This window comes from Dromiciops gliroides, chromosome 4 (assembly GCF_019393635.1).
Source record: "Dromiciops gliroides isolate mDroGli1 chromosome 4, mDroGli1.pri, whole genome shotgun sequence".
Lineage (NCBI taxonomy): Eukaryota > Metazoa > Chordata > Mammalia > Microbiotheria > Microbiotheriidae > Dromiciops > Dromiciops gliroides.
Genome location: NC_057864.1, coordinates 262811557 through 262819838, shown reverse-complemented (window position 1 = coordinate 262819838; position 8282 = coordinate 262811557). Strand labels below are relative to the sequence as shown.

The window sequence follows — 8282 nt, the reverse complement described above, 5'->3', positions numbered from 1 at the left end:
GGGGCGGATCGGAGGTTGTGGTGTGTGTATGGGGCGGGGGGGATGGGGGCGGAGAACAAGTAAAGGTGGGGAGACCGAAAGGAGAGCCGAGCCCTGAAGCTCTGGATTTCCTCCGGTATGATTGGCGTTTGGCTTGATGAGTTGGTGCCCAAGAGTCGCCCATCGCGGCTCTTCTGTGTCCTGCTGTGCCCCTCCCTGGAACAGCTTTGTCCCGGGTGACAGCAGTGGAGGTTGGGGCGGGGGGGGGGGGAGACAAGGGAGGGAGAAAGAAGAAGAGAGAGGGAGGGAGGGAGGAGGGAGAGCGAGGAAGAGAGCTAGGCAGCCTTTCAGTTGCTGCGGGCCAAGAAGGCAGGTTGGGCGCTGTGGACACTCTTTAAACACACCTCCGCAACCGGCACTTACACCCCTTTGCACACTTCCAACCACGCGGACACTCGTTAGCAGGGGCAGGTGAGGAAGACCCTGAGCACGGTCCGGAGGAGTCCAACCCCCACCATCCATTTCGTGGCGTCCGGGGCAACTGCAGATTGCCCTACCCTGCCCTGCCCTGCCCTGCCGCGCTCTGCCCAGCCCAACTAAGCCGAGCCACTCTCTGGACCCCGACCCGCCGCCCTCCTCGGGGGCATCTCGGACACCCGGCAGGTCAGTTACGTAACAGCTCCAGTCCCTGGATCACCCCACCTAACACATGCGCCTGACCGGCGGCGGGGAAGGTGGGGGAGAGCGCTCCGTCCGCCTTGGTCCCCTAAGGTTGGGAGGTGGTCAGGTTTGGGACTGAGCGTCTTCCCAGTTTTTTTGTGGGGAGAGGGGGTTAAGTGGGGGAAGGGTTCATTGTGTATATTGAGACGGGAAGGAAGGATGGGGGGACAGCACCCGCTATGTTTAGTCGGGCAGTGGAGCAGCAGTGTGTACTGGGGGCTGTTCCCCTCCTTTCCCCCTCCCCCTTCACTCCAGATGAGGCGTTTCCGCAGGGACCCTGTGGGTTGGACCTCCGTGGCGGCGAGGGTTCGAATGAAGCAGGTCTCAAGAATTCCGCTTTACCGAAAAATGGGTTTCGCGTTAAGTGGCTGAGGTCAAGCAACAGCAGCAGGTGGATAAGTGGAGTAGAGGAAGAAAAATAATGCATCCGGGACTGGGGATCCGCAAAGGGGGCTTGAGATGGGGGCACCTAGAAGAAAGAAATTAGGAGAACCCCTCCCCAGGCCCAGGGGTAGGAAGATGTGGGTGTTGGGGAAGGGGGCGACTTGTTGCCTGATGGCTGAGCTAGCTGGGAAATTGCCCTGAAGGGAATTAGCTAGCTTGGGTCATCTAAAAATAACTTCACGTTTGTAAAGTGAAAGAACTAGACTGTTCTGTGTCTGCTTGGCCCAGGATTGTGGGATGCTTCGCTTTAGAAGTCACAGGAGGGAACAGGAAAATCTCAACTTGCCCGAGAGATACCATCACTTTCTTACAACGCTTTGGTTTCCAGGGCAGCTCTGTTGGACTTTGAGTTAATGATTCATTTTCCAAGGCATGCAGTTTCTTTTCTTCATCTGCAAAAGAATAAAGCCAGAGTTCCTGGAGCCTGCTGGTTTGGACCTTTTCTGATGCGCTGCACTGGGCAGTTCAAGCATCAGCTGCAGTGCGGGGTGGGGGGTGGGGGGAGATAGAGAAGGGGTTAAATATGCATTTTATGTTTTTGCCAGCAAGGATTTTTTAAAAAGCTGTCCTGTTATGTTAGTTTGCTGAACGGGGAAAAAAAAGACTTTTGGTATCTACTCAAAACATAAAGCATAAAAACAGCATCCCATTCCTGTGGTACTGGAAGATTAATAGAGATCAGAGGATTTCGACCTGGAAAGGACTTTAAAGATCATCCAGACCAAATATCTCTTTTTTACAGATGAGGAAACTGACGTTGAGAGAGGTTTGGTGACTTTCCTAAAGACCCACATCTAATAGATATCAGAGGCTTTGGAAGACACCAGGTCTAAACCTCTCTATCTGCAGCCAGGACTTTAACTGAAATGAACCTATCAGAAGGTTAAACACCATTTAGGAAAGGTAGGATATTGTTAGCAACAGCATAATCCAGCAACTCCATCCTTTTCTTTAATATCCAATCCAAAATTATGGAACAAAAAAAGGCAAAAGATACTTCATGCTGACTTGCTAAACAGCCCCAGCTTAAGGGTATTATGAAGTTAGAGATTCTTGGGGCTTGGAAATATGCTTGAGGGAGAAACACATTGACAATGGCTCTCCAGTGGTGGTGGATACTTGGCAGGATTTCACACTCTATTTATTGATTGTCTTTACCTTAAAGCCGTTGTATCAAACATTGCCAGTCACTGGGCCCTGTTAGCTCATGTTTTGCACTGTATATGAGTTTCATATTGAAAGCAGATCAAATCAAGATATATTTACCAGGAACCCACTGTACAATGCACTGTTTGTGTATATGGGGGCTATTTGAGGCAAACATTTCTAGCATCAGACAGGATTGTTCTAGATGGACTTTCTGAGCTTTTGCTCCATTGGTTCTTTCAAAGCTTAATTCCCTGCCTTAGATTATGGGAGAATTTGGTGATTTATCTTGTGAATAAAATTTGACTAGCATAAATGATGCCTTGGGAACACTGTCATTTACAAGTACTCATCCCACTCCTTTTAAAAACACCTGCCTAATCAGGCAAAGAGATGCGGATGCATTGCAAATCTATCTGTTCTCATTATTTAGGCCAATTTTTGCTCTTCTCAAAGTTGTCATTTTCTTATTCTTCTCTTTTCTCTGTTCCTCTATTCTTTGTCCCCCCTTTTGAACAAAGCAAATTTTGGGGGACTTGGCATTCCTGAGTCCTATTTTATCTTCCAATTGGAAAGCGTTTGTTGGAACACTAAAGTGTTCCTGAGCAGGAGTGACCTAGCTCCTAAATATGAATCCCACCTGGTAACTATATTGTCTCTTTAGTCAGTCTACCTTGAGCAAGTCATGCCTTTGAGTTACTCTAAAGTCCCCACTCTTCCTTTTTAAAATGCAAACTCAGGGGAAGAACGATCTACGAAGCTGTCATCAGTCCTGAACAACTTAGTGTGATTTAGTTTTTCACATATATTTTTTCAAGGATGTTGTTTCTCCTTTGTTCTCAAAGATGGCCTGATAAATGAAGAAGGTTCAGGCAATGACTATCTTACGGAGGGAAGAGGAGAGAGGGGTGATTTTGGAGGGCTGGCTGATGATTAGGGAAAATGGGCCTCAGTGGTGTCCAGCAGTAAGGAGTTTTGGGCAGCCAGATAAGTATAAGGTATATGATGCTTATGATACAGATATAGAAAGAAGATTTTGGAAGTAACTAATATTCCTTTAAAGTGCTGCCAAGGGTCATCTCTGCTATTGAAATGAAAGTTGTATTGATGCAGCAGGCACTTGGGTGCTTTGGAAAGAGTACTCAACTTGGACTTCAGCTCTGTCTCCAAGCACTTACTTAACCTTGGACAAATGACTTAAGCATCTCAATTTCCTCATATGCAAAACGAAGGGGTTGAAATAAATGACCTCTATAGACTCTTCCAACCCTAGGTCTGTTATTTCAGCATCCCAGAAAGAGCACCAGAGTTTGAAGTCACAAGACCTGAGGTCTCCAATTGTGATTCTGCCATTTAATGACCTTTTGCAAGTCACTTAACCTCTTCTATGCCTCAGTTTCTCAGTCTATTAAATGGAAAGATATTGAAACTTGCACTGTCTTTCTCAGGATTGTTTTCAGGATGGAACAAGGGAATATAATTTGAAAGTACCATATAAATGTGAGCTATCCCACTGACTACAGAATATTTCATGCACTCTGTGTTTGTATGCATAAATACACACATATGCCTTGAGTGCTTTTAGTTTAGTTTAGTGTAGTACTTGGTCAAAAACACAGTAGAACAACGATGTTGTCTAAAGTCAATGGTTCTAATTGGGTTTATCATGGCTAGAATTATAGAAGATGGAATAAAATATTGGGGTTTTGTTGTTGTTTTTCTGTTCCATGCCTCCCCCAAACCTGGTACATTTTATATCTTTATGAAAAGTCTTCTCTTTTATGCCTGTCAAATTCTAAGTATTTTTTACCTTCTCAACTTATCTTACTGGCCATGAGGTACCCCCTGGAATGATCTGAATGATCTAAGATGGGTCATTTTTGTTTTTACACATGGAAGCAGCCTGAAACTGAATAGAAGCTATTTTTCAATGTCTTAAAAAAAAATAACCAAAGTGAGTGACTGTGAAGGGTACTCTCTAGAGGTTAAAAAAGTTGGGGGGGGGGAGGGCATTTCCCAAAATAGCTTACACTCAACTTCCCGAACTTCAAAATGTTCACACACACACACACACACACACACACACACACACACACACACACACACATCTTTCCTCATCAGAAAAAGGAGTTATGCCAGAGAGTTCATTAGGCAATTCATGACAATAATTCATATTTCTATACCATCTATACATTTACAAGGTGCCTTTTGTGTACTATAAGATAGTAATAACAATATTAATAGCTAATATGGCTACAACTCTTTGAAATGTGTAAGCCATTTTATGTACAAGTTGTCTCCAAAGTTTTAGTTCACAAAGATTTTTGGGACATTCTGTATATTACGTATTTGACAACACAATCACCCTTGGACATAAGTACCATTGGTGGTGTTATCCCCCAGTGTATACATGAGGAAATTGAGTTTCAGAGAAGTTTAATGACATGTGTGAGTCAGAGATCACAGATTTTTAGAGCTTTAAGAGACCTTGGTCTAGTCTAACTTCATTTTATAGATAGAGGTGAATTAATCTGCCCAAGGTCACTCAGGTAGGATCTGGAATTTGAACACAGGTTCCCCAATTCCAAATCTAACACAAAATCACTGAACTGGTTGGTGTTAGAATCAGGATTGGAACTCTGATCCCTGCTGATTCAGCATCTGTCCCTTTTCTCAATTTTACCTCACCCTCACTACTTAATAAATTCCTATGGCTTCATATCATTTCCATGATCAACTGCAAAATCCTCTGTTTGGTATTCAAAGACTTTCATAATCTAGTCACCTCCCTACTCCCCTCAATCTTTCTGATCTTTTTATACTGTCCCATCATCATGACAGTGGCCTCCTGGCTGACACTCCATCTCTCAACTCCAGGCATTTTCTCAGGCTGATTCCATGCCTGGAATGTTCTCCCTTCTCAATTCTACCTCCTGGCTTCCTTGGCTTTAAGTCTCAACTCAAATCCCATAGTCTACAAAGAGCCTATCCCAATTCCTGTTCATTCTAGCACCTTCCCTCTCTTATTTTCTATTTATCCTGTATATAATTTGTTTGTACTTATTTGTTTGTCTGTTGTCTCCTCAGAATTGTCTTTATGGCTTCTTTTCTTTTTAATCTCTAGCATTTTGCATAGTGCCTGACATATAGTATTCAATCCTTTTTTCAGGCATGCCCTACTTTTTGTGATCCCATTTGGGGTTTTCCTTGACAAAGATACTGGAGTTATTCAGCATTTCCTTCTCCTGCTCATTTTGCAGATGAGGAAACAAACTGAGGTAAATAGGGTTAAGTGACTTGCCCAAGGTCACACTGTTAGTAAGTGGCTGAAGCCAGATTTGAACTCAGGAAGATGAGTCTTCCTCATTCTAAACCCAGTGCTCTATCCACTTTGCCAGCTAGCTGCCCTTGGCATATAATAGGCACTTAATAAATGATTGACTGGCTGACTAAATAGTGCTTTTCCTCATAATCCCTCATTTTCCTCACACATAAAAGGAGATTGTAGCACTATGCTCCAGTTAGGCTGGGTCTGGCTAGAATGTCTGGTAGTAAAAATAAGGTCAGAGCATTAAAATGTGCTGAACAGCTTGGTATACTGGCAAGAGAGGGGTCATGACCTGAGGGGTTAGTGAGTGAGTAGAGAAAAATGGGATGTGAACAGGGTTGTGCTGGTAATGTTTAACAATTGGCTCTTTGGAAAAGAAAAACAAACAAACAAACAAAAATGGAATTTGTAAATCTTACCTGTATTATTAGCATTGTCTTGTGGATTTCTGACATGTAAATGACCACACTTCAAGAACAGTGACTCTTTCAGGGTTTGAGTTGGCCCCAGCACATCCTTGATGTGAGGACAGAGTGAATTCAGAAGACTGAACAGGTCAGGGCATCATATTGGATCAAACCAGAGGGAAAAAGTAAGGCTTGGGGTCTAGGTGGGTAAACTTAGGTCAGTTTTCACAGAACTAGACCAGAAGAAAAGTATATAGATAGGCAAAACATCTAGGCAGGTTAAATCAGGTAGGGAAAAAAGATCTGATGAGTATTGTCTCAAAGTGTCTCAGACTCTGAGTCGGTTGAAGGGGGTCCACATCACAGTGTTCCTGGGACAGAGGTGACCCTAATTCTTCCCTGGTTCTGAAACCCCTTTATATGTGTGTGTGTGTGTATGTATATATGTTTATATATGCATGTATATATGTATGTGTGTATCATGTAGATGTTTTCATTTTCCATTTCAAAGATCAACTGACCCTATAATCAGTCAACTAAATTTTTTAATACTTATCCTTAACAGAAATGTAAGCATATATTGCTCTTCAGAGCAAGCTAAGGCTCTGGAGTTGTCCCTAGCAGGTGATGAAAATCTGGGCAGAAAACAAGGACCCTGGAAGATTTCTCCGAGTTCTAGAAAGTCCGAATTGAGGTATTCAGCATTGTTTGTTGTTGTTATTGTTGTTATCAATATCATTATCAATAATGATGGTGGTGGTGGTGGTGGTTATGGTAATGACTCATCTTCTATTCTTCTTGACCCCAGGGACCGAGGCATTCAGTAGCCATTGCCTACTGATTTTATTACCATATTCCAGAGCTCATTAATATCGAAGGGTCTATTCAGAAGCTTGCAGATTGGCTGACAAGTAATTGGCAAATGGCCAGAGTAGATCTGCCCAAATTCACAGAGCCAGTTAAGTACACTTGAACTATTAGGACCATTAGCTGTGATTTGAGATGCAAAGTATAAAGCCCTGCCTAAGTGGAATGCAGGAATGAAATGAATGAAAAATATATATATTAAGCACCCATTTAGTACCAGACACAGTGGTATATAATCTGGGGACAGAAATACAAAAGTGAGACAATCCCTATCTTTAAGACATTTGTATTCTAATATAGGAAAGTGAGGGGATGGTGGGCAGGGAAGGGACTTTTGAGAAGTCTTAGGAATGGACTGTCCAATGGTGCCATGCTGCAGTCAGATTAGCACTCTCTTCAGAAGCATTGGTCCTGTTGATTTGTTAATTGTTCCCAGACCTGGAGATGAAACTCATCTCCAGGGCTGGGTGGTGGTGGAGGGGTGGGGTGGTGGCAAAATGTTCATGGTGTATGAATATATGGGCATTAGTTCTACCTTTTTCATCATTTCAGATGTATCAAAGCACACTAATCAATGTACTGGATTTGAAGTCAGAGAACCTGAATTTGAATCCCAACTCATTCACAAATTGGGACAAGCCAGTTAACCCTCTCTAGGTCTCTGCATTCTCATTTGTAAAATGAGGGGGTTGGAGTTTCCTCATAGCGTTAAATTGTTCTTCCTGTGAAATATTTCATAAGTACTCCACCCACCCACCCCCACCTCCTGTAGGGTCACTCTTATTTATCCTATCACCTGTTTAACTCAAAATTTGTAATACTTGGTTCTGACTGACTGTAATTGGTTCTGTACAGCTGCATAGGGCTTATAATATTAGACAGAATTTCATCTATCTACAAACATATATAGGATCAAAGTATTTTCTTTATGTTTATTCTCTATATGCTTATTATATATGTCACAGTTGTCTCTCCCATGAGAATGTAAACTTTTTAAGTAGAGATGGTTTTATTTGCTCTATTTGTATCTGCAGCAACCTAGCCATGTTCCTGGTATGTAACAGGCATTTCATAAATGTTCATTGATTGAGTGAAAGGGATCCAGTCCAACCCCTTCATTTTACAGGGGAGAGAACAGAGGCCCAGAGAAGTAGAATAATATGTTCCAAGTCTCACAACAAGGAAATAACAAAACTAAAGTTTAAACCCTTTCCCTATAACTCTAAAGTGAGTGATCCTTTTATTTGGACATGTTCCTCTTCTGCAAATAAGCTGTTTCTAACTTGGATGAAACTGTCTTAGTTAAAGTATTACTTTAGTGCTCAGTCTATGACTTTCTGAGGATCATTATACAAAGTGATAACTCTAATTTGTAGACTAAAGTGGGGATT

General features: G+C 42.6%; 1 protein-coding gene across 1 annotated transcript in view; it reads left to right on the top strand.

Moving 5' to 3' along the window:
• The first annotated feature begins 288 nt into the window (after positions 1–288).
• The window catches only part of RCAN2 (regulator of calcineurin 2), a 373669-nt gene continuing 365675 nt past the window's right edge, over positions 289–8282 (top strand). The window contains exon 1 of the mRNA XM_044001791.1: positions 289–642. The gene's annotated coding sequence lies outside the window, so the exon portion shown is untranslated. The remainder of the gene's footprint in view (positions 643–8282) is intronic.